Source organism: Vicugna pacos, chromosome 35 (genome assembly GCF_048564905.1).
Source record: "Vicugna pacos chromosome 35, VicPac4, whole genome shotgun sequence".
NCBI lineage: Eukaryota > Metazoa > Chordata > Mammalia > Artiodactyla > Camelidae > Vicugna > Vicugna pacos.
In genome coordinates this window covers 5655476-5682538 of record NC_133021.1, presented here as the reverse complement: position 1 = coordinate 5682538, position 27063 = coordinate 5655476, and the positions used below count along the sequence as shown (strand labels likewise).

General features: G+C 44.3%; 1 long non-coding RNA gene across 1 annotated transcript; it reads left to right on the top strand.

Annotated features, from left to right (window-relative positions):
- Positions 1–717: 717 nt before the first annotated feature.
- On the top strand, positions 718–27063 carry LOC107034864 (uncharacterized). The gene is made up of 4 exons (XR_012067126.1): positions 718–1073; positions 16351–16509; positions 24292–24370; positions 25842–27063. It is a non-coding gene; the product is annotated as an uncharacterized lncRNA (long non-coding RNA).

The following is a 27063-nucleotide window of genomic DNA, read 5'->3' as shown; positions in this document are numbered from 1 at the left end:
ATAATAATAATAATAATAATAATAATAATAATAATAAAAGATAATGCTTTTTGCAACTTGAATGTCACTCTCTAGAAGTGAGGCGGGAAACTCCATAAAAAGACCGCCAAGACCCCCAGGCAGGGCCGCTGCTGTCGTCGTAGCACCGTTCAGTTCCCTGGCCCAGAAACTCTCACTTTTTGCCTCTAAAGCAGATAACTTACACCTAGAATTCTATTGGTTCCCTGAGCTCACTTCTGATTGGTTATTTCCTTCACTCCTGATTGGTTATTACTCTCACTTCTGATTGGTTCACTTCCCTAACTTCTGATTGGTCCATTTGTAGTACTTCATTTGCATGGAGCTCATTCCTGATTGGTCTATTTCTGCAAGACTTGTTTCTGGTTGGTCAACTTCTGTTGTACCTTATTTGCATATGACGTTGCAAAGTATAAAACTGGCAGCCTATAAAAGGCCTGTGTAAGCCTACAACTGGGGTGCAGAGCTTGCAACGTTAGCTTTTGTCAGTCTGGTGAAGAAATGAGGCTGAGTTTTTCGACTGTCTGACTGTTGCCAGGTTTCTCGCTCGGATGCGGGTTGCTGTTATAACTGACCTCTAAACACCGAGCCATTTACACCCAACTGTGACAAGAGTGGATATGCCGAGAGGCTGTTACTAACCGGCTTTTGTTTTCAGAGCCTGTGAGCAGGGATCGGAGCCTGTGAGCAGGGAGTCCGCTCCTGGCCTAGCGCCCCCCGGGCTTGGCAGCCCCTCTGCCGTCTGGGTGCTGTGGCCTGGCTCGCGCTGGCTGCGCCCTCGCTGTTCGCGTTCTCCGTGCTTTGTCAGTGGCGGGTGAGGCCACGCACTTCGGCTTAGTAATTTAGGCTTTGTTTACTGCCCGAAACTCGTCTCTGTCGTAAGGACCTTACAAATCCCAGATGAAACGAGGGTGCCTTCCGGCTGCGTCCGACGGGCACGGGTTCTGCGGCAGCCGCAGCGCGCGCGTCTGGAGACGGGAGGTAGAGCCGCGTTGGGAACGGCGCCGTCCCGAGAGCCAGTCACCCAGAAATTCGGGGGGCTCTTTCTGAGCAAGGTAAGGACAACCAAAAACCTCTGGGAGTGAAGTTGGGCTCTAAATACAGTCTCGTCGGGGAGATGATCAACCAGTAATGACACTGAAATGTTTGCCGTTGTCTATTTCACATTTAGCACTAATAATTGATGATCTTCCTGAGAAGTATGTGTGACTGGGTAACTTTTTTTCCAGAAAGTGTTACTCTTTCTGGGTTTCAGTGTCTTTGTATGCAAAGGACAATTGTTTCAAAGGTCTCTTTCCCCATTGAAATTGTGATGGTTCTGAGATTTATGCAATATCAAAAATACTCCAATAGTGTTGGAGTTTTATTAAAGTCAATATTTAACCATGAATTTTGGGCCAGCGCAACAGTAAGTTGGAGTCGGCTTGTGTTCTCAAATGGGAAGATAAAGCCAGCTGATTCTTCCCTTTGAACCAAAGACGATGCTCGCACTGGAAAAGCTGTCGCCGCATCAGCTGTGTTTTCAAGAGCCGAGATGCTCACTGAATTACCTTAAATTCATGTTTTTTGTCTTTTATTTTTATTTTAAAATCTTACTCTATTTTAAAAACTTGGTTACGGAGGAGGTTAATTGGGTTTATTTCAGTGGAGGTTTCGGGGGTTGAATCCAGTACCTCGTGCATGCTAGGCATGTGCTACCCCAAATTTGTATGTTTTTTAAAATTACTCACCACATTTTAGGAAAAGGAACAAGAATGTTATAAAATTAAAAGCATTTTTGCTGGTACAGTGAAATGTACAATGTTCGTAAAGTTGGCATAATTACAAAAAGAGTAAGTTTACCTCACGTTCCATCCCGGCCTCTTATCCAGGAGTTTAGAAACCTGATCCACTGAATTCCCTGCACATGTTTGTGGGGCCTGGGAAGTGTGACTTCAGTTGGGGTCTCCAACGCCGCTGGCTGCCTTTGTAAGAGATGCGTTTTCAGCAAAATTCCCTTCTGTGTACGCTGTGCCGTCTACAGTGAACGATTTTAAAGTAATGTAGATTTTCTAATGGAAATGATCCTTATGGTAGAGTTTGTTCCCAGCCAAGGATCGAAATCCTCTTGGAAACTGACAAAAGCCACGTCTCTACCTAGTCTTCATTTCTCTCCTGAATTTCAGTGCCTTTGTGCAAGTGCTCACCAATCCAAGCTTTAGCCATCCAAGGGGCAACTCCGACGGCTGCGTGGAAGAGGGGAATGTGGGGTAAGCCATGGTGGGGGTGGGCAGTAGCGGAGTTGGAAGGTGGAAGTCCAAAATACAAATAAAGCAGTCACATGTTTGGCAGCTTGACTTTTGAACCAACAGTTTTATGGAACCACTTCTGTTCATCTGCAAAATAGTAATGTAAATCCTGCTTCATGGGATGGTTCTGAGGCCTGCGTTCACAAGTGAAATATGTAAAATGCTGAGAATAATGGCTGGTTTATATAATTTTTCACGTTGAAGTGCTGAGAGGGTGTTTTGGCATTACCTAGTCTAAGCCTTTACTTCTACCATGAAAACGAGGTCAAAAAAAACGTGCAAAGTTGACAGCTCTCTGGTGGGCAGACCAGCTAGCACTTAGCTTTCCCAGTGTTCTGCTCACCCACGTTCCTGGGATATCATGTTGCCATTTTTTACAAGCACCAGAAAAATCTAAAAGCAGAGATGCAGACCACCGTCAACTAGACAAAGTAGGTTTTCTTCTGGTTGTATTCCAGTGTTTGAATTTGACACGATTCCTAAGTGCTGTCCCACAGAGTCACGTGCAGGAGGCAGTCTACTGAGGCCAGGATCTTGTGGCAGGATTTGGTCTATCGGTTTAATTTGGAAAGTTGCACGTAACTTTCTGGTATCCCACAAATTAGAGCAGTTACTATAATTCAGTTTCTAAGTGTACTATGTAAAATCAAATTATATTACATTACAATTGCTGTAGCTAACCTTAAAAACATTCTAATTTTTTTAAAAAAACCAATATATGGGAAAACTCCGAACTAGTCAAATGCAGCCAGAACTTGTCATAAACAAGAGAAGAATGCCATGAATGTAATATGTTGTTGGGCAAGTCTGTTTTTGTCTGCTGTGACCAACTGTCCATTATATCCTGTCCCTTGTGGACAGCATATAATTTAAGAGCAGTGGTTTGTGAAGAATGAGGCAAATGCCAAGGGTGGGAGGGAAACCGAGTTACTCTGTGAACCAAATACATCTTAAAATACTTACAATTTTTCAAGAACCTACTAATCTCTGCATACTTGGTTTTTCAGTGTTACAAAATCAAAGTAGTTTATTCAACTAAAATATATACTTCCTAGGGGAAAAAGGTTAGTTCAGGAATTCTGTGTTCAGAAGATTTCAAAGAAATGTTACTGGGACCCAAGGCCAAGAATATAGATGTGATACATTAATTGAAGACTGTAAACGAAACTATGAGAATACAGAAGGAAAATACATTCAGATACTAGTGTTTACTTTCTGTTCATCCTCACAGCACTAAGAATAAAAGCTGTTTGTGCTTTTCGCCTGTATAGTTTGACTTCCATTCCAAGCAATCTTTTAAGCCCTTGTATGCCTTTGCCTGTCACAGGACATAAAGGGCTTATCAGAGACCATCTATCTGTGGGAAAGCCTGAAGAGTGTACAAAGGACACGGCGTGGAAAAGAGGGCTGGGAGCTGAGGACCGGAGGGAGAAGTGACGTGGCTCAAGATGTCTGCAGAGTCCTCCAGGACTGGGGCCTGTTCCCGTGCTGGTCCACCCTCACATGCAAGTCCTCAGGGGAGCGACTGCCTGAGCATTTGGAAGGATGGCCCCAACGCACCTGGACTCCCAGCCTCAGCCAAAATCCCAGCATTGTTGGAGTCCAAATTACAAATACATAGTTCAGGCTTTTTGTGTCCTTTTGGACATCTTTGCCTGACCCAAGGTCACAAAGATGTTTTCCTGTTTCCTTACACAACTCTCACTCTTCCATTGAGGTTCATAGCACATGTTAATTTTCATATAGGATGTAAGGTAATTGAGGTTCTTTTTGTATCATGGGCCTGTCCTGTTTCAGCATTATTTATTGAAAAACTGCTTTTGAAGTGCTTTAATGCTTGTGTCAGAAATCAGTTAACTATGTCAGAGTGGGTCTATTTCTGGACCCTCTTGCTGCATTGATTTGTTCTTACATTAGTAACACACTGTCCTGATTACTGTGGCTTTATGGTTCAGTCTTGAAAGCAGGTATGGAAGTCCTCCAAATCTGCTTTCTCAATTTTTTTTCTGGCTACTTTGGATTCAATGAATTTCCATAAAGACTTAAATCAGCTTGTCATACGTTCTATTGCTATTATGATTGTGGTTGTGTTGAATCTTTGGATCATAAGCATTTCATTTTTGTTGTAATTGTAAATAATGTGTGTGAACTCCATTTATGGTATATGGAAATTAGTTGATTTTTGTATGCTGTGACTTTGGTAAACTCATTTTAAGAGCTGGTTTATAGGTTACTTACGCTTTTCTAGATAGGCACGGCACGTTGTTTCCAAATACAGAAGCTTCACTTCTTTGTCTATCCACCTGCTTTTGGTGTTTTTCCATTGCCTTATCACTCTGACCGAGCTCGCGCTCTCACTGCAGAGCTGGGGTAGACTCTCACCTGGTTCTCAGCCTTAGGGATCAAAGAAGTCAGTATCTCACTCTTAAGTAAGATGCTAACTGCAGATTTTATGGCTCTTTTATCAGTTTGAAGAAGTTCACTTCTATTCATATATTGCCATATCTTGCCAAGAATTTTTGATGAACATGTGTTGGAATTTTCCCAAATGCTTAGGTGCACCTAATGAGATGATCGTATGCTATTTCTTTGTCCCATTGATATATTTATGCTACTTTTATTTTTGAATATCAAATATTGCATTGTCTGGTAGAATCTCCCACTGTTAGTCATGCTATATGTTTTCTATATTGCTGTGTTTTGTTAATACTCTGCTACAACTTTTTGTATTTATTTTTATTCTCTTTATTCTGTTTGTTTAGAATTGGTTTTCCTAGTGAAGTAATGCTGCCTGATTAAACAGATCGGGAGGTACTCCCCCCAGTGCTGCTTTTTCAAAGAGTGTCTACAGACCTGGTATACTTCCTCTTAAACATTTCTTACTCCTTGCTGATGAAGCGACCTGAGACCGGTGCTTTCTTTGCAGAGCATTTTCCACTAGTTCAACTTCTTTCACAGCAGTTGGGCTGTACTGCCAGAGCTTGGGGTCTGCTTGTCTGCTGTTGTAGCCATTACTGAGGGAGAAGCATTTGAAGTAGCTGTGATTTGACTGTCAATTCCCCCTATGCATTCTATTGGATTTTGAATTTTTCATCTCTGAAATTTCCATTGGAGTTACTTTTATTACATTTCCTTCCTCATGTTTATACTTTCCTTTATATCAAGCGTATTGATACTTCAAATGGCTGTTTTAGATCATTGTCTCTACCCTTCCCATCTGTTCTTATTAATTTTCCTCCTCTTATAAGTATATTTCTGCTGCTTTGTGTGTGCCTGGTAAGTTCCTACTGGTTACCAGACATGGTGAATTTATGTGTTGAGCACCGAATTTGCTTTCATCCTATTGTACTGACATGAAGTTGCTTACAGATTGGTTGGACCCTGTAAGGATGCTTTTTGGTTACTGCACATGCACAGCTGTCTCTAGTCTTGGCCTAACTGTGCACACTGCAGCGGACACGCCCTTGTGAGCTCTCTTCCTAACATTTTGGGTCTTATGAGGTCTCTTCTCTGACTGAAAAAAAAAAGATTATTTCCATCTCTGTGTTGACTGAGAATTGTTTGGTAGACTGCTTTCTGGATGTTCCTTCTGACCTTACAGAGAATCCCTCATGTCTACTGAGGTCCTACTCAGCCTGAAAGCTGCTCCTTTTTCTCTGTGCTATGTGGTGGTTGGTGTCTGACCAGAGCCTTCTCGTCCACTGATGGACTCCATTACTCACGACGTCTGCCCAGCGACGTCTGCCCTGCTGGTTCACCCGCTTGCTGAGACACCTGCGGCCACAGCATCAGTGTGAGCAGGGCTGTCACATCATGTGCAGTGTGCACGTTGCCCAGCCACGCTCTCCCAGCTCTGGCTCAGCAAGGGGACACTTTGCCCTCTTGTTTCAGCCCTCATGCAGTAAGCGCATGCTCTATTTTTAGTGGGTTTTTGTTTTTTTTTGCATTTATTTGGTTGATGGTGATTTCACTGTTGAAAAAGGCCTTCAAGCGTAGTACTGAAACCTTATCCAACGGTCCTAAAAACAGGAAGGTTGTGATGAGTCCTAAAGAGAAAATACGTGTATTTTTATTCATTCTGGCTTGGGTTATACTCTTTTGGCCATGAGTTCAAGGTTAATGAATCAACATACATGAAATAAGGTATCTTGAAAACAAAGACATGAAACAAGGTTCCGTATGGATGGGTTGATACAAATGTGACAACAAACTATTTGAACAGAATATTCTGATTTTCAGGGAGAGCTCTGTTTTATTTCAGTATTTGTTGCAGAAAATAAGGGGCCCCAACAGCAGTGCAAAGACCCTAGAGAGTTTCCACAGCCACTTCCCTTCAAGTGAAAAATGCAGTTGGATACGCTGAGAAGACGGAAGCCAGAGACCAAGGATGAACAGCTGGAGTGGCTTGTGAGAAGGAGGTCCTGTGAGGACCACGGATTCAGCAGGCAGTGCATACTGGGCAAGAGCAGCTACAGGGACCTCTTGGTTTCCAGGTCTGAATGCTCCTGAAATCTACAATTGTGTTTTTAAATACTGGCTATTTGATCCTGGAAATCTCATAGGCATTTTTTTCTTGTTGTTGTTCTAAATTGTAAAAATACTTAACAGGTGATTCCCCCCCAAAATCTTAAATCCCAGAGGTATCTTCAACTGATGTCGTCCAAAGCTCAGCTCTTGTTCTCCCACCAGGTCTGCCCTCTCTCTATCTGGATTACCCGTTCATTTGATGAGTCTCTTCAGATGGAAACTTCAAACTTCATTTGAGAAACCCTCCTTCACTCAACCAACCATCACATTCTCTCGGTTCTACCCATTAGTCTTGGTTCAGTTCTCCTTTCTATGATTTTGAATTTTCTTATTTTGCATTTATCTCGCTATTCATCTCAGCTCTTCGAAGGCAGGACCATTGGGTGCTCAGACCCACCCTGTATACAAGTGTAAACTCAGCAGTGGTGGGTGCTTCGCACGTACCTGGAGGCAGAACTTGTTGGCACTCGAGCTTTCTGTGTGACTCACCAGCTTCTGTAGAAGTCTCTATTGTGGGACATGAAACAAACACTGCGAGCTCCTCTTGGACCCAGCCTTGTTCCTACCGCAGAGGGGTGGTCTAGCAACGTTATGAATGATAAAGGACTTTGGAATCTCCTAACCAGAGTGTTAAATTTATTCCTAAGTAAAATGTGTAAGAATATTTTTGAAGCAGTGAACTGTGGGATTCCATCACCAATAATAGCCAAAAATCAACTTTTAAAACGAATACCATAAAGAAACACAAAATTGTCAGCTAAAACCCTTACAGTGCAACAACCATATTACAATCCTGTAAGATTGAAGGCATGTTTCTAAGTATATGTATAGAGGTATTAATATGACTAATTTTGAAGTATTAGTGGTGCTTATCCCTTTGTGATGTAATTTTATTTTATAGCTTTTGGGGGGTACATTTTGTTAATTAAAAATTTCTTACAATGAGTACTTTTTGTTTTTCCACAACTAGTAATGCTTTAAAAAAATATATTGTATCCCTTTAATTGGTAAGGTACTTGCCAAACCCCTGAAAGGTCTCTTTGTCATGTAAAAGAGGCAGAGTTGATGATTGTCCAATACTTTAAGCAGCTCCTTTCATCAGGAGTGTGAATGGGTTGTAGCTTAACAGTTAGCAGAGTAAAGGATGAAGTTGGAAATTGAGTGTTACAAGTGAGTGGCAGGAAGGTAGGTGTGCTGGCTTTGTTCTGATGGGATGGGTGCGTTTGCAATGCATAAAAGAGAATGAAAGAAAGCAAAAGTGTTGACAAGTGTTTTTGCCTTTTTCTGAAATTCCAGTGTCACTGACACCCTTGTCTGAGCAAATAACGCTCATACTAAAATCAGAAAAGAACTGAAGAACAGAAAAAATTTGGCTAAAATAAATCCGCTTATAGGATATGTTAGCGATCTATCAAGTATCATGGAATTTCTTTTCCCTTCTCTACACTTCTACAAACACTGGTTTAATGAAAGACATAAAATATTGCCCTACAGGGACAGGTAAATCTAAAGAAACACAAACACACAGTTAAAATGAAGATTTTTGAATACTGGCTTCTCTATCTAGTAAGGATAAAAATTGGACTTCAAACATGTCCAGTATTTCAGTGTATATATGTATACATACAGGCAGAGAGCGAGCGCGAGCGAGTTGTAAACCGCTGCAACGTTTCCTGACAGTTACCAAAGGCAGGAGTAGCGAGCACTCGGTCTCTGTATAGATTAGTTTCTCGGGGTGTTTAGACTTTTTAACTGTCTTGAATAGTGTGAAGTAAAAAAAATAAACACTTTTTGTGCTCTTTCGTGAAAAACAAGTATTGCCTGGCTCCCTTTATCGCTGGTGGCACGATGGGCAATTTCACAGTGCGATGTTAGAGCCGCACTACTCACAGATGAGTGTTTTTGTTTAATTTGGTGGGAGACCAGGACATTGGTGACAGTTTCCCATGACCTCATGTAGTACTTTTCTTTGTGAGAACCCCAAGCTAGAAGTACCTATGCTTAGTAACAAGAAAGTTACACATTCTGCTTACAAATTAGATAAACATCATCCTGTTGACTTTGAACTGTGGAACAAACAAAATCTCCCATTTCTTTGGTTCTCTCGAGCGTGCAGGCAGGTGGTCAGCCCGTCCGGGGTGTGGGCAAGGGTTTCACAACTAGATTACTGGGGAAAAAGAAGCTCTGATTTGTGGTATTTCCCAATTTTCAGGTATAAATTCTTCGACTGAAACTGGTTTTAAGCTAAGATACTGTCTTACCAGGTGGAGCTGGGAAGACAAGGGCACAGCTGGGTTTGTGACAAGGTGCGTGGCTAAACCCAGCCACTGCAGCCACGTTGTAGTCATCACTTCCTGCATCTTCCCGGCTTGGCTTTTTCCTACCCTTCTTTGTTTCTCTGATTTTTGCTCACCACATTTTTATCACGTTACTTTGTACGGCTTCTCGATGTTGAAACCACTTGAAATTCTTTCTCCAATACAATATGATGAAATAAACATGAAATACATTCTCTAATTGATAGGGGAAGATACTGGTCTGAATCTAACTTTCAGCTTTGGTTTCCTCAGCCATGACCACTGGAAAGCATTACTTCCCTGGAAGGATTCTCTAGTCTGTTTTTTCAGAAAAGGATGTGAACTCGGTTCATAGCTTACAGTGGGCAATAGCTCACTTTGCTTCCCACCGAAGTCCTGTTACGTCAGAAAGGGAAGAAGCTAGTGTCCTCGTTTCGTGGACGAAGACCCCACAAACGTCAAGGCTTTGCCTAGAATCGTAGAACCTTGAAGCAGCAGAAGCAGCAGCACTCCTTTTGGGCCGTCAGGACCCCACAGGACACGTCCCAGTCCCTGGCGCGCCCTCCTGGGAGACCTGGGTGCACGGGGTGCTGTTTGGGGGGTGGTCATTCTCACAGGAGATGAGTGGTCACTGCTGCTAAGTTTTCAGCATTGCTGGGATTGGGAACCCTGAAGACAATGACGTGCCTAGTCTGTAAATTCCAACATACACTGGCTTTTAAATTATAAGATAATCTGAGGAGAATCTGCGAGTCTGCTGCAGGCTGATCTTTTGAGGCTACGATTGCCAACCTAGTTAACACTGTGTAGTGGGGAAGCGGGTCTGATCAGTGTCTTCCAAAGGGCTGGTGAATTCTGCAAACCACCTTTAAGTTGTGGAATTGGAGATGAACTGTAGTGGATGAAGGCACGAGAGCGTTCAGATAGAATGTCCTGAGTTAGTTACATCTTAAACCGAATCTTGGTTCTTTCTGGGGGGCTGCGTGCCCTGTTCCAGGCCACTCCAGCTTCGTGGCCCCCAGACTGCTCCCATGTGGGCTGTGGAACTGCGTTTTCAAGGGTGTTTACAGCTCCAGTATTGATTGCTCCGGCCTGCCCCACTACCCCCACAGCAAACAACCGGCTGCAGCCTGCACTGTCGGGAAGCAGTGATGCATTATTTACCAGGAGCTAATCAATACAAAACAAGCCTCCTCTTTGTTACAGCTGTGCTATTGATAGCCTGCTTCTCCATTTTAATTTTTTATTATTTTGCATTGATTTCTGAAACTCAATTCTGTATCTTGCTTTTTATTCCCCATCAGTAACTGTGAGCTGAGTCCTACCTGACTAGAAATCTAACATCCTTTTTGAATCACAAATTACCCAACTTAATTAAGAAACAATTAGCTGAGAGTTTTTAAAAATCATTCAACTTTGCTCTAATCAAATTTAATGAGCGTGACACTTTAAATACAGGATTTGGGGGAGGATACATACAGAAAAACGTGAAAAGACAGATTCCTGCTGCTGTGTGTGCTCTAAGGAAAGGGGCTGTCAGATTTTCCCATTGAGCCCCAGTGAACGTGGGGGAGACTCGGACATGGACCCACCATTCATGCTACTGGGAATCTGACTGCTGGTCCTGCTTTACCAATGGAAGAATAGGGTCTTTGGGGTTTTTTTCTTTCTTCATTTTTTTTTTCTTTCCTTTCTAAATTCTGAGTTGTCTCAAATAAAACATCAATGGCGGCTCTGCTGGGCACTGCTGCACCTGAGTGAACCCCTGATGAGCCAAACAATGAGATCTTACCGTCCATTTACATACACAGGAGGGCAGGGGCGGGCAGATGCAGCGGTGTGGAGACCATGCAGCTGGGGGAAGTGGGTGGGAAGGACACAGGTGCCACCAGTCCACTCGTCTCCTTCAGTGTTTTACAGAGAGAAGACCCTTGGGGAAGTTCGTTGACTGAAAAAAATAATCATAACGTACGGAAATCTCAAAGGACAGGCCTTAGGTTTTAACAAATATCTGGACCTGAGGATGGAAATGCTTATTCTAAAGAGGTTCTAGGGCTGTTCCTACACTAGTCGCTCCACCAAAGCTTGATGAAACCCTAACAAAAACCAAGAGTAATTACTATTTTTATTCTTTTAAAGATGCAGCTGTGAAAGAGAACCGGGTGCGGTTCTCCAGACAAAGCACCAACCCTTTAAGCACGATGCGCTACGGCTGCGTTGAGGCGTGTTCCAGGCAGGAGCGGAGCTGAGATGTGGTCCCGCGGGTGGTTAGAGTCCACGCATACAGAATTGGGGGAAGGGGTTCTGGCACAGCTGAGGGCAGAGGAGGGAAGCAGGTGTCCCAGGACGTGGTTTAGTCCACCTCAGCAGGATGGAGGATGCGGCTGAGAGAGGCAGGAGGTCGTGGTGGTGACGCACATACTCTACTGTCTGACTGGGCTTGCCTCTCAGTTCATGTAACTGCCTCATGGGTCTTCTGTGAGGATTAATATGCACACACATTAATATTGTTAACAAGCACTGATAACGTATGAGGATTAACACATACAGGGCAGAGGACCGCGTCTGGCGTGCGGTTAGCACGACTTCAGTCTGGCCATTTTAGTAGTAGTAGCATCAGTATTTATAAAGATGGCACTCACTCAAATGTACAGGTTTTGATGGAGTCATCAAAACACTTGTTTTTGTATTTGCCCTTATTTTGCCAAGTCTGTCTGGCTTAGAGTAAATGAATTCTATATTTGAAAAACCCTGAAGTCTGTAACTCTTAAGATCATCTATTTAAATGTTCTTACTGCAGGGTGAGAAAATCAGGCAAACCAGGTGGGTGATGTGTCTGCAGCCACATCGTGATGTGGGTCTGCGCCCGGGTTCAGTGTGTGACGCGGGGAGGGAGGCAGTACTGAAAGTACATCACAGACAGCAAACCCACACTTCGGCAGTGACAGATGCTTCAATTTCTCACAAAGGGCTGATTTCAAATATCTGTTCAGTTGTAAGCCTGGCTGGCATGTTCTCTGAATATCCAGCTTGTCGCAGCATCTTTAAAACTAATTTTAGAAGTTGCTATTTTTTATTCTATTTCAAATATTTTTTAAATTGACAAATAGGTTACAATGTTTTGTCAGTTTTCGTTTCACCTCCTCTGGCACCATCACTCATGGCCTCCAGTAGAGCTGTTTTCATGAGCATCCTTGTCGCATTCATCCGAGTGAAATAACTTGATCCAGTCAGTTAAGGTTTGAACAGGTTTGTGTCAGTTAAGGTTTGAACAGGTTTGTGTGTAGAGCCAGGGTTCATTTCCAGGGACTTCATTTACGTGGTTTCCGTCCCTGGTAGGAAACCTCCCTGGTGCCCTTTTCCCAAGTTTTCACCCTGAAAGGCCGTCGCTTTGTCTTTGTGTATGTAGACGCATGTCTGTAAGCTGTGTGGAGCTCCACACGTGTGTAAGCATAGAAATACACCCTTATAGAGTCGGTTTCCAAGGGGCTCGACTTTCTTCCTCCTGGGTCTTAAAGATTAAATCATATTCACCAACAGCCATTAGGTTTTTTGAAGCCTCAGTGTTCTTCCCCGTTAACACATCATAACCTAGCTCGTGGGGTGTGTGTTATGTCACCTACTTTAAAAACACCCGGGGTCTGTGCCATGCATGTTGCCTCATTTTCATGATCCAGACTGAAGAGTACTTTGGAAAAATGCCCACTCTGATTAAAGTCTGCTTTTTGCCTAGCCTAAGTGTGCAATCCTTAAGTAATAGCAGAAAAGAGGGAAAATGAAATAGAAAATCTGAAACCACTCTGATGAAAAATCCCCACTTAATAGAGATTGCATTACGTGCAATTCATGAGAAGAGCGAGAACATGTGAGATACTTTTTTTTTCCCCTTAAAGCACGTATTTACTTTTTTAAAAATTGAAGTATAATCAATTACAATGTGTCAGTGTCTGGTGTACAGCATTACGTCCCATTCCTGCATATACATAGATATATTCATTTTCATGTTCTTTTTCATTAAAGGTTATTACAAGATATTGAATGAAGTTCCCTGTGCTGTACAGAAGAAATTTGTTTGTTTATTTTTACATATAGTGGTTAACATTTGCAGATCTAATGAACTCACCTACAAAAGAAACAGACTTGCAGACATAGTAAACAATTTTATGGTAATCGGGGGAAAGGGGTTGGGAAGGGATACATTTGGAAATACTCTTTTTGAGACAACTTTCTGGTATGTTATCACATATCGTCATATTACCACATTGCTTCCTAATTCTAAGCAAAATACATTTCAGTGTTTCTACTCTGTGTCCTGGGGATGAGGAAACTCAGAGAGCTTCAGGTTGCACGTTTTACTTCAAGCGTGAGCTGTGTGTCAGTTTATCAGAATTTTAATGTGAACTATGAGATAATAGAAGTACATCAAATATTTTATGAATTAGAAGTGCAGTGTATCTTTCAGAGGGTTTTCTGCATAACTTTCTGGCCCATTTTACCTTAGTCTTACTTACCTTTGGTTTTTATGAGGTTTCATATTGTTTCAAATGTTAATACTTTCCATCAAAATAAGATTGCTGTTACACAGACAGAACTTGTTTAAAATGATCTCCACACTTGATTTCATTTTTCCTCCAAACTCCTCCTCTAGAAGCTATAAAGTATTTCTAAAAATTCATGTATTACCAATGAAAGCCATTCATCAATTACTAAACCAGTTCATTCAGTAAGCAAATGCTTCACTGATGTATTCCATTAAGAGGTCTGACCAGATGACACAGGTAAATGTTCACTAAAATGCTCAGCCAGGACGTGAGAGGCACTAGCAGATGTGTATTGTGGAGGGCCTGGATTTATTGCTTAGCAACCTCGAAGTGCTTCCTAGACCCGTGGCCCTGCAGTGTGAAAGGGTAGGCGAAAACCCAGGTTGTCAGGTTTCCTTTCGGCGCTCTTCGTCTCCTTTCTCTGGGGACAGGGTGGCACAGGCCTGCGTGCCACGCTGGCTGCACCCTGTCCTCACTGGTGTGGTCAGGGTGCCTTGTTGCGGTAGGAAGACTGAGGTCAAGGAGGCCAGGAAGCAAGGCAGCAACTCTTCAGTGTCTGCACACCTGTACCTGTTTCCTGCCAAGAATAGAAAAAGCTAATTAATATCCCTGCCCTTCGCACAAAAACTTAACTTTAAAATGAAAAGGTCTCTCCTCAAGGCTGCCTGTTTGTTGGCTTTTCTTGGCCAATGGAGGCCGTGGTCCCTTTAAGGGTGTGGACTTAGGACATTGTTCTGGCCTAGTGCTATTGGCAGGTATCATCGTAATTAAGGCCACAAGGGTCAAGTTACCGAATATTCGATGAAGAGAAAAAACGTTCTCCCCAAATGTTATTTCCTTGCCCTGGTTGTAATCTGAAGCCTACACAATCATATTTTGGGCACAATTAGAGTTGATTGTAATGTGTTCTATCTGTCAGGATAATATACCCCGACAGAACTTCAGAAAATGGAATGTTTTATGCGATGGAGCACATCAAGATTTACACGCACAGCTAATTGGCTGGTAAATACGCACAAGGCCCAGTGTTTAGGGTTCCTTGGAAGAAATAAATCTGCTTGCACATGCCCTTAAATCCATTCTAAACTTCCTTTGGGGAGCTTGTGTATGTCAGAGGCATTTTTAATTTTCTTTCCTAATTCTGTTCTGAAAGTGTTTTTACAGAGTCAGCAGTGTTTCATGTCCCCATGAAACACAAAGGGACAGTGAGACACATGCCCCATCCAAGGTCACCAAGTGAACCGCAGATAAGAGTGAGGGCAGAACCAGATCACTGAGGGCAGAGCTCAACACTGGTCTGCTTCTCTTACCCCAAAAGAAAGTGCTTCATTGGATTTATTTATTTTTAATTTAATTTTTTATTTTTTTGTTTTCATTTTCTTTTTCATGAAAGGTTATTACAAGATACTGAATTTAGTTCCCTGTATTCTACAGAATAAATTTTTTAAAATCTATTTTTATATTTAGTGGGTAACATTTGCAAATCTCAAACTCTCAAATTTATCCCTACCCAATAGATTGAATAATACAATTTGACCTAAGAGCACTATATAGTTATCCACAGCCAGGGAATAGCCCCTTGAACATGAAATTGGCCTGTAACAAGCTAATCAGGCCAGCTCAATTTCCCTTTCTTTGCTAATCTAATGGAGGAGTGATTCATAAACAGTAAAATTACAAAAGGGAACCAGAAATACAGAACTGAAGTCCTTGCAAATAACCATCTGAATAATCAAAAGTTGGCTGTGATTTGAAGAAAAGACAGTGTAATCTTTACCAAGCAAACATTTAAAGGCAAGAAACCTCAAACTCTGTTCCAACGCTCTCTCCTTACTTGCAGAGGTTGAATGTGAACAAATTAACTCCTTCTAACTTACATCCTCTCAAGAGCCAGTTGGCATTCGCTGTCTGCGTGTGCTGGGGACCCTGTGAATTTGAGCACTATGGTTCTCCTCCAGGTTTGCAGGCTGATGGTTCCAAACAAGGTTTCAGTCTTCGCTTTGCTCTGAAAACTTCCTTTTCCCACCAGCGTTCCTGCGCTTGCCAAGAGTGACATAACCTTGAAATTATTTGTTACATTCTCCAATGAACAAGCCTGGCTTGTTAGGGAAGCGGACAGCCTGCATCATTAGCACAGAGCACAGTGGTGGACTCAGAATTCCGCCGAGACGGGTGGGCCCCATGTACCGTTTGCTTCTGGGAAATGGCTCTGATTTTAGAAACAGTTTGGTGCTTTAACTGGGCTGGTGGGGGTGGGCTGGCCTCTGGAGTTTGTTAGGGAAGTGTGTCACCTCCTGCGCCGCCTGAGAGCTGAGGTTCACAGGCTTGCCAATGCACCCCCGTCCAAGTAACATTTCCATGCGTCTTAATTGCACTTGCCCTGTATTAGGGGTCTCCCTTTGAACTGGGTTTGTGGCAGTGAAATAAAATCTTGACAGCAACTGTTATTTTTTCCCAATGATAAAATGAACACTCTCCTAGTGTAGGCAACTTAAAAGTGCCCCAAAGAATCACACAGAAAAGCAAACCATTTCCTTACCAGCCACAGACCCACCAGTGATATACACGCATGTAGTCAGCCAGCTAGAAGGAATGACTACACGCCATCTGTGGTTCATTCAGGAGAAGAGGCAGAATCATAAAATCACACACCATCTCTTGGCTTCACAATATTTACAGGTTTAAACAGAAGATCCAGTCTGTTAATACTCTCTCTGTGTATGTGGATCGTGTGACACGCGGCAAACAGACTCATCTGGAAAAAGACGCAAGGGAGAACCTTGATTTCCAGAAGAACTGATGTTGGAATTAACTGATGATGGAATTAACCTACAGGATGTAAGTACTTTTTGTTTCCTTTAAGATGTATATTATGCTGAGCTTTGGATGTTAGTTTTATTTTTGAGCGGGTGATACTTGCAGGTCGCAGTGTAGAAAGCTACGCGGGAAGATGTGGTTCGGCGTCTCTCCTTCCAGTCTTATCTGCCCATCTCATCACGCCTCCCACCCGAATAAGAAATGACCTTTCCTGTGTCGCATGTACATTTTTGGTTTCTCTTTATGCAACACTATTTACTTCTTTTTCCTTTGTGTGGAAGTTCTGTAGTCTCGGTGATTTCCGATGGAAAGACAATTCCTTTACAATATGTTGTGACTACAAATAACACGGCCATGATAACCTGGTGCAAATGTGACCTTGTACATTCGCAGTTGTATATTCAAAGGTAAATTCCCTGAGCAGGACTGCTGGCTCAAGGAGTAAATTCAATTGTGATTTGGAAAGACTTTTTTACCTTTCATAAGGATTTTAGCATTTTGCAGTATCACCAGGAACGGAAGTATTTGCTGTCCTTCAGCCAAACCAACACTCTGTGTTATCAGGCATTTGAACGCATGTGACTGATAGGTGAGAAATGGTGTCTCATGGCAGCATTAGCTGGTGTGAAGCTTTTAAAACAGATGACCGTCTGCTTTATGTGTTCACAAATGTATTCTTTCCCTGGAAACTTACTCCTTCTGATTGCTGCCTGTTTTTCTATTGGATTCTTCCTCTTCTCGGTTTTTAGAGAGACTAGCCGTTTACCATATGAGTTGCAAAAGTTTTTGTTGTTCTTTTTTTATTTACTTACAGTATTTGTTTTGAAGTGTGAGGTGGTTTTTTGGAGTTTTTTTTTTCTTTGTCCTTTGTTTTACTTTGTCTATGCACTTGCCTTGAGTTTTTATGTGGTCACATGTATCAGTCTATTTTCCCCACAGCCTGAGTTCAATCTTTCTTTACCAGAATTCTTCATTTTCTCTTCAGAAAGTATCCACTTAGAAAAGGCACTTTTGATGAAAGATAATGCTATCTCATCCTGAAGAGAGGCACTGCAAATCTCTAATTTATTTAAAGTTTACTATCTTATTTCTTCTTAAATGGAGGCAATAACACGACCGACCCTTGGGGTTTGACTATTTCAGTGTCTGATCCCACATACACGGTTCTAGGTTTTCCATGATCACGCATATTGATGAATGCATATGCTCTTGCACTGTGGAGATTGAGATCTCAGTGTCAATTCCAAACAGGCTAAAATAGCTCCCTGGGAAGAGGACTATAACTCAGAATCTCTGAGATTGACTTGACTGCAGAAAACCATCTGGGGCTATACATGGATGTATGTTTCGTGTAATCATAGCAGAGAGGCTAAAATACAAAAGCAACACTCATCTGTGTTAGTCGAGTCTTGCATCCCTTTGTGTTCAGGACACAACTGGTGACACCCTGAGTTCAGTGACCGCTCAGAACACCCTGGCGACTCGGGGCGGCTGGTCCAGTGGTGTGTGCTGGTGTCTGTGACGACAGGCTCCCAGTTCACATACTCAGCATCAGCTGCCTTGGATTAGAGCCTGAACACGTCCTCAGCCCTGCACATCAGGGGTGTTTGGGACAGCTCAATCATTCGTTTAGCTAGGACTGATACTGCTCCCGCGTGTGGATTCAGAGCTAAGCTGCAAGGCTCCAGCTCTAATTGGAGAAATCTCTGATAAATTCCCACAGCACTCCTCTTGGCTGCGTGTAGCTGCCCTGCTGTGAGTGTCCTCTGCCCCGGTCCCACAGCCATGGCCCCGCGGGTATCATCTTGTCCTGCAAGCCGCTGCGGTGGACGCTGTGTCTTTGGACTGATTTGACGGACTCAGATTTTTCTCTCTCTGTCTCGGAGGAGACATTCTGCCAGTTCAGTTTCCTATTCTGCAGGGATAATGGACCAGGCAAAGACGGGATGAATTCTGACAGTAAGCCCCATCCATTATACCAACAGGAGCTTATATTTTCTTGTTACGTGGAAAGAAAATACCATCCTGAAAGCGTTGCTTTCACTCTACATTTTCAGTTACTCGAAGGAGGCATGTCTACCCAGACGCTCCCCTGGGTCTCCTTTGTCACCTCAAGCAGCCAGCTCGTCCCTTCCCACAAAAGCCTCCTCATCACCTCTTCACGACGTGTGAAAGGTCTCCACCAACATAGAGCTGCCCTGCAAATGCTCCGTTCCTCCACGTTGTTGACATACCTAACTCCAACCTTTGCTTTTTCTATTTTTTGACTGCCTTGACAGACATCCATGCTCATTCATCAGTTTCTTCAGCAATGAAACATCTGCTTTGTACGGGTGGTTTGCCAGGCATCGGCCAGGCTCTGTGACTCCTTGGAAGAAAGGACACATTTCTCACTCAGTCACGGGAGAAAACGTCCCCACAAAGAGACAAGAATACAACCACAGGGCTGTTCAGAAAGGCGGATGCAAGTTTCTCAGTCACGTTGTATTATTGGATTGAAGTAATTTGCTCCAGGATAATTTGCTGGATTATGCTGCAGTCATTGGAAATTGACCAAAATACAATGTCAGCCTGTGGATGGGGACCTGGCGTGGATTCTGGCTCCTGGAGACACTCCGGGGTCCTCCCCCCTGATGGCTTGGTGGCTTGGGGAGTGACCCTGTCACAGACAAGCCCTGGGTTAATCACACATGGTTTCAGTCCTGGTTCCGTCCCTGGCCGTGCGACTCTGGGTAACATCAAAGGGTCTCTTCCTCATTGCACTGTTATTAATGTGTTAACACGAAAGATTAATAATCGTAACTGCAGCATTTTTTGTTACTGGGGCGATACTGTCCTTGTTAAAACACGCAGCACACCCTCTGCGCCTGACCACACCCAGGCCCAGGCACGCTGTCACTCTGGGAGTGTTTCTCGGCTGGTGCATGTGTAGTTTGCTCGAAGTTTTACTGGCATTTCAAACACGCCGTGCACACCTCTTGGATGCACACACCTTTGCACACTTGGGAATCTTGCTTCCAGCTTGTACTCCTGACAAGAGCTCATGAGTTGATATTTCCTCATAAGACCTAGCGTCATCAAATTTTAAAACTTTACCAAACTGGTGGTGAAGTAGTGTGTGTGTGTGTGTGTGTGTGTGTGTGTGTGTGTGTGTGTGAGAGTGTGTGAGAGCAGCTGTCTTGACTGTGGTCGGGGGAAGGTGAGCAGATCAGTTCTGGGTGATGAATTAATCACTTTAAATCTGTTTTCTGGTGAAGCCATTGTGTAAGTGGGGAGGGGTCCGCTAATGAGCTGCTTAACCCTGGCCCAGGGCTGGCCAAGCCTCTTCTTTGAGAGCTTGGAGGATGGAAAAGCATTAGAAATAGATGAACAGTGGGTTATTCCGAAGCCCTCCAGCCTAGCTGGGCTCACAGAGCACGCACCCTGTCATGGGGCGGCGTCTACTGAGCAGGTGGAGCGCCGGCGGCGCGCGGCTTTGTCGGACCTACACGTGCGCTCCGCCTGCAGCGGCCTTGCTCAGCCCACAGGGTCTGAGGTTTTGGTGTTGGGTTGGGTGTGTTTAAGTACATAACTGTTCACAAAATTGCCCAACCTGTGTCAGATAATTTTATGCTGTGTGGCCTTGTTTTAACTGAAGTTTTCTTCAAACTTGAACTCACTGCATGTTGATGCTAATGCTTTCTGATCGCTCGTAGGCTCATCCAGCAGGTCCCCGCTTCTCAGCCGCCACTGCCCTCCGTCTACTGAAACGCCTTGTCTTTTGTTATCACTAAAGAATTAAGTCCATCATTTTCAGATTGAAAGAATTATGTCAGTTTCGGTTTATCTTAAAACAGTTTCTAGTTTTTGAACCAGTAAATCCCGATGGCCCCGGTCAGAGCATTTCTGATCCCGGGGACTTCAGTACCCACGGTTACTGCCACCCTCACAATGTTAATACCGCTCCTGGCTGACCTTCTTTTCCTTCACTCTCTAGCTAACTGACCCCCTTTGAGATTGAAGAGGGGTTCAAGATGTAACCAAGCCGGACCCTGTGGGGCCGTCCAGGGACAGACCCCTCCCCCAGGTCCTCTGTGGCAGCTCCTCTCCAAAGGGCCCAGATAACAGAATCCCATGTGTATTTCCTGAGCTTTTCAGATGCTAAAAAAACCACCACCAAAGAAAAGAAATTACCTACTTGAAGATGGAGAGCATGTGGCCCCCTGGACCTTCTGGTGCCCAGGGCTTGAGAGTGTTGGCACCCTGTTCCCTCGACATCAACCAGAGAATTGTGCGCAGCTGATCACGTGCCCTGCAACGCCTCCCCACCTGCCTTTAAATGTGCTTTGCTGAAACCCTTTGGGGAGTCTGGGGTTTTCTTGGCACGAGCCACCCTGTCTTGCTTGCTCGGCCCTGCAATAAACCTTTCTGCTCCAAACTCCAACGTTTCGGTTTGTCTGGCTTCAGGGTGCAGTGGGTACCTGAACTTGTCTTTGGTAACGAAGGTGCTGTTCTGAACATTGAGTCATCTTTAGGGAACGTGAAATAGCGTGGTACGGAGAGTCACTGCGGGGTGCTACATGTCTTCTTATGACCTGTCTCCCCTCTTTGTCTTTCCTTCCCCTCCCCTCCGTGTTTTTGCGGCAGGCTCTGATTTCTGAACCACGTGTAGTGAGCGGGGGTGTGTGTGTGTGTGTGCGTGTGTGTGTGATTTTTTTCTGCCCTATGGCGGGGAGATCTGACAAACTCATCTGGTAAGGCCACCCCAGGGGGGCATGTAGGCTGTTTGAGAGCATGTCGCTCCCTCCGTCTCTGCTCTGTCTGCCAGCACTCTGCCTTGTGAGGAGGACGGGCGTTTTCTCCTCCTTGAGGACCAGGGTGATCCTACATTTGCAAGTACATTTGGACCAAGCCTGTGGCTAACACCTCATCCCTTCTCTCTTTTTCTCTGCCTCCCTTCTACAGCCTGACTGCCAGTTGGGAGTTCCATTTTCCCCCTGCTCGCACCAAACAAACAATCACTGCTTGGCCAACCCCTCGCACTGCCGTGTTGGTGGAGAGTTGCAGGTGAGGACAGCCCCGCTCCTGGCAGTGACCCAGGGCCATTTGAGGGGTCTGGCAGCTCAGTAACTGGAATGAGACCTAGAACTGAAGCCACCTCCCTCCATGGCTCCTCTTGGCTCCATGGTGTTTCTCTCATCTCTGGGAAGGAGGCAGCCACAGGAAGACTGAGGTGGTCCTAGCGGAGCTAAGCACGTCCGTCTCAGACCAACCTGTCACTGAGACTTCTGGGGTTCACTTGCACTTCTAGTCGCTCTCATTCTCCTCCGTGGCTTCTTGCTGTCCAGCTGCCCTGGGGACAGTGCTGGCGCACCTCGTGTTTACCTGCGGAGAGGACTCCTTGACTGTTCCCCTGACAAGATGAGCAGCTCCCCAAGGAAGGAAGGAAGGAGCTCTAGGGAGATGGTCTTCAGGCTAGGGTTGTCTAAATTGGACAATTAGGGCTCATTCCTTGAGTAGAAGTTGGAAGAGCTTTTCCTGGTTTCTTGATTTTTTTCCATCTCCTATTTGAAAGCCATTATTTTCTATGTGCCTATAATAACGATCTTTTGGGGGAGAAATTAAACATTGCTCACGAACATGGGAGCCAATTAAACATTGCTCACTCCTGGCAAAATCTCATCAACATTTTTGTTTCAGTTCTCTATGTTGGATACATTTAGAGTAAGTTTTATCCTAAAGATGCATCATTAACTACCCCTCTTACCCTTTTCCTTGCTGAGTTGTCAGTGTCAACAGCAAAGGGTGGGTAAAGTGGAAAACTTTACCCAGGTAATCACACCAGAACAGGCTGCTTCAGTGGTTCGTCTTACCTCCCTTTCCAACTTCTTGCCCTAATGTTTCAAACATGTTTCTTACGTGATTTGTGAACCGAGAACAAAGTGTTTTAAGTCAAGGCGTACAGTCCAGTAACTCCATCCAGGAGCCTTTTATTTTTTCTGAGACTTGGCCTTTGAGTTGTTAGTTTATCTTTGCATTTATAGTTACATGTAAAACATTTTATAGAAGAAAAGTCCATTGGCTACTTTGACATCACTGGCAGTCAGATACGGTGTTTAGTACAATGAAAACACAACATTTTGTGACTGCTTCTCTATGCCAGGCACTGTTTTAAGCACTTTGCATCCATTAAATCACGTAATTATCACAATCTTTGAGGTGGGAAGTGACACCAAACCAAGGCACAGAGAGAGAACTTACTTGCCTTGGGTTACACACCTAGTAAGTGGCGAAGTCAGAATCATAACACAGGCAATCCAACGGAGAGAAGAGGTTTGTGATTTTTCCTCCCCCAAAGTGTGCTTTAAATGCTGTTGGTAAAGTTGCATCTTTCCTCTTTACCACCCCCTCCATCACACTTGTCCTCATGTCAGTCTGCGTTGAAGTGACCCTCGACATTTCAGCAATCCATCGAAGGAGAAGTCGAATCGGAGATACGTTTAACTAGGGGTTTCATGGCATATTCACATGGCTCACAGTTACTGTCGGGTATAGTTACATTACTACTAGCTCTCCTGGTGTAGAAATAACTTTACTGTCCTCTCTGCCAGTTCACTTATCACTGTAGCACAAAGGGTTTACGGCGGCACACAAGAGGACCTGCCTACGAGTGCCCAGTGTGCACGGCCCTGAGGTAGGTCACACGCACGAGGAACAGGTTTGAAAGGTCCACTGAAAGAAGCTTGTCTTCCAAACCTTGCAGCTCATAAATTAAATACACTTAGTAGAATTTTTCCTAAACTTGACAGCAATCCTAAAAATTACCTTTATGTGACCATTAACAAGCTGTGAAGCTAAAATAAATTTTTTCTAAACCGTGAGAAACAAGAAACATTTTTCGATCAACCATGCTAGGAGGAAGACTAATTTATCTTCCTGTTTATCTGTAGACAGGTTGATAGATACACAAATATCCAAAGATACATAGCTATATCTACAGATACATCTCTGCCTCTCATAGAAAATGCCATGGAAATAATAGAAATCACCAATCAAAGGGTATCCAGCAAAAAACATGGAGGGAAAAGTGTTATGGAAAAGGATTATGAAAGTGTTTAATTAGAAAAAAAACTTTATAAGCTGTAAATTTGCAACTTGTGATTTTTTTTTATATTTTGAGTATTGACTTTCACACCCACTTTTGTAGTCTTAATTCTGTGTTTTCTGAAAGAGCCCCCCAAATCTGTGGTGATACCAGGTTGGCGGGGTTAAAGGCAAGTCTGCTGGAAGGACCGCCATGTACCCATGTGCGCTGTCCCATGCGCTGGCGACCCCTCCGTGCGCAGTCACACGTGGCGTCCTCTGCCCTGGAGCTTATGTTCCCCAGAAGAGGAGGGGCAATCAGGATTTCTTACCTGGGGATCAGGGACAGGACCCTGGGGATCAGGGACAGGACCCTGGCCCCATGCACTCCGAGATCCTCTGGCACAGCCTACTTAAAACACTCACATAACAGCAAGAAGCCACACCTGAAGGGCGTTTGCATGAGAACGCGCCCGGCTTGCCCTCAGTGTCAGTGCGGCAAACACCAAGTCTTGCCTGGGTTGCTGAGGGGTGTCGTGCTGTGAGCTTGACGCCTTTGCTTCACCTACCCCCTCCCAGGAGCCGTCCACCTTTGAAGCTGCCTGTGGATTCCTGCTGCTACGGCAAAGACACGTCAGAGTTTACACAAAATTTCAGTGTTACTCCTCCAATTCAAAAACAAATGAGACTCAGTCCCTGTCTCTCTCTCATCCTGTCATTTGTCTCCAACTTATCTAACAGGAAAACCGAGGGAGCCCAGCATCCATCTGAAGATGGAGATCAGCTACAAAGGGAAGATTCCAACATCTGAAATACTGAGGTAATCCCATTACAAACGGCGATTACACAGCATTGTCTGAGCCCTGCCTCCAGTCCTGCTTGAGGGGTCCTGACCGGTTGCACAGAATATGCTCCGTGCTGTGGCTCCTCTGGGTAAACTCAGAAAGGACAGAGTCACGTGAACATGTCCTGGCATCGTGGATGGTGGAACAAAGTGAGAGTGTTTACTGGAGCTGCGTGTATGTATCCTCTTGTTGCCTGTGTGTCCACTGACAGTATTAGTAGTAGAAGTGCACGTGTGGCATCAGTGAGGATGTTAAAACGTGATCCTTTCCAAGAGTTCAGTCCTTGGTGACAAAGTAATTCTTGAAAGTAACACAAGTGGCAAGAATGAGTGAGAAAAAAAAAGAGAAGGAGGGAGAGAGGGAGGGAGGGCCGAAACAGAGAGAAAGGAAAGAAAGAGAAAGGAAGAAGAAGGAAGGAAGGAAGAAAGAAAGGAAAGAAGAAGGAAGAAGGGAAGGAAGGAAGGAAGGAAGCTAGCCTAACAGGCAATTAAGAAAATGCAATTTAAACAATAATGACATACTATGTTGTGTCTTTCAAATTGTTGAAGAATTTTCGCACACACACAATGCTCTAGTTGGCTATTGCTTATAAAAATCTGCCCCAAATTTAGAGGCACAAAGGAGCCATTGTTTTATTAAGCTCATGGATTCTGAAGGTCAAGAATTCAGAGAAAGCAACAATGGGCTTAAAGCGTTTCTGACCCGTGGGGTCTGGGAGCTCAGTGGGGAGACTCAGCCTTCACAGTTGGGTGGTCGGCCTCAGACTGGGTGTCACCGAGTATCCAGAGATGGCCTCTCCGTGTGACCGGTTTCCTCACAACTGGGCACCTAAGTTCCAAAAGCAAGCGTGTCAAGAGGAGTGAGATGGAAATTGTGTTTCACGACCTGGCCTTGGAGCTTGCATTTCGTCACTTTCGCCAGTCAAGGTCCCACCACCTCCAGTGGGGGAGCAGTGTTGGGGGCATGCGGTGAGGGGGTCATGGGGGACAGGAGACGTTTGCTGGTGTTTCTGGAAAACACGACTGGCAGCACACACTGATGGCCAGTGCTTCTGAGGCTTAGAAAAATGAGAATAGAGCGGCCCTTTACTATCACGGGGGGTTGGTTCCAGGATTCCTCCCTCCCCCAGATCAAAATCTGGGGTTCAAGTTCTTTCTATAAAGCGGCCCAGTATTTGCATACAACCTCCGCACACTGGCGCACGTCGCGTCAGCTCCTCATGACTCACAACACCTGATACAATGCAGGTGCTGCACAGAGAGGTGCTGGCAAGGGGCCAAGTCAAGTTTTGCTTTTTGGAACTTTCTGGAATTTTTTTTCTTTTTTCTCAAATATTTTTGATCTGCAGTTGGTTTAATCCACGGATGCAGAAACTGGGGATAAGGAGGGCCACCGGTCTGGCCAAAAGAATTAAACTAACCCTATCCCTCAATAATCTAATTTCAGGTTTCCAAGCACCAAACCCTAAGGGAGAAATACCGTTGTTTCCGTAGTGCACAGGCACCATGGCGCACCTGGCTGTGAAGAGCTTACCCTCCCAGATCAGGTCTGACCGACTGCAGCACAAGGTTTCAAGCTGCCGGGTGCAGTGGGGAGTTAGGGCCCTTCTCGCGCCCCTGCCCCCACCCAGACTTTTCAGAGGCTCCCAAAGGCATGGGCGGCGGTGTAGTGATTTTCACCACGGTTTTCTAAATGTTCTAAATTTCCCATAACAAATTCACTATTTATCAGAGAAAAAGGCTATTAAAAGAAAACCAAAAATTTTCAGTTCTTATGCTAATTTGTTGGGGCATAGGGTGTTTTGGTCCCATACCTTACAATGGTCTTGCCAGCAGAAGCTGAGAGAGAGAGAGAGAGAGAGAGAGAGAGAGAGAGGAGAGGAGAGAGGATAGAAAGATTTGTTTACAATCACAGATGGAGGCATGTGACTGACATGTCACTCATAACCTTTAGGTATATATGTAATACATACATACATATCTTAAATGCTGCAGCAGGTTCCTAACCGATCCGCTGACAACAATTTTGCCCACTTTAATCCATGCTTCACACTATCTCCAACCAGAAAGAACTTCTGAAGATGCAGGTTTGATCACATCTTCTGTTTGGAATCCCTCATGACTCTTAGGATATGGTATGCATTTTGTCACATAGCTGATATGCTCTGGTGGAACTGGGTGTCTCCTATCTCGTCTAGTCACTGAGTCCAAGTTTGTGCTGCTCGCCACACAACAGGCCAGTAAATCGAGAGACGGGGTGTTGGGGCAAGGAATAGTGACTCTATTCAGAAAGCCAGCAGACTGAGAAGACGGTGGACCAGTGTCCCAAAGAACCATCTTGGCCGGGTTTGGATGCTAGCTTCTTTTGTAGAACAAAGATGGGGAGGTGAGGAGATAAAAAGGCAATAAATTGTTGCAAATATTTCATTGTTCGGCCAGATTCTATAGGGGATTGTTAATTTCATCTTTCCTGCAGCTGTTCCCAGGTGGGCCTGGTCTGGATGTCTCCTGTGAGCTTAAAGCAGGGTGTTTCAGCTTAATGCCCAGGAGGCTGGGTTTCTGGAGATGGACATTATGTACACTTCAAGCTACTGGCAACATCCCTTTAGTGACTAACTTTCAGCAAAAGCAACAGAATACAAAGTTTAAAGTAAAAGAAACAGATTCAA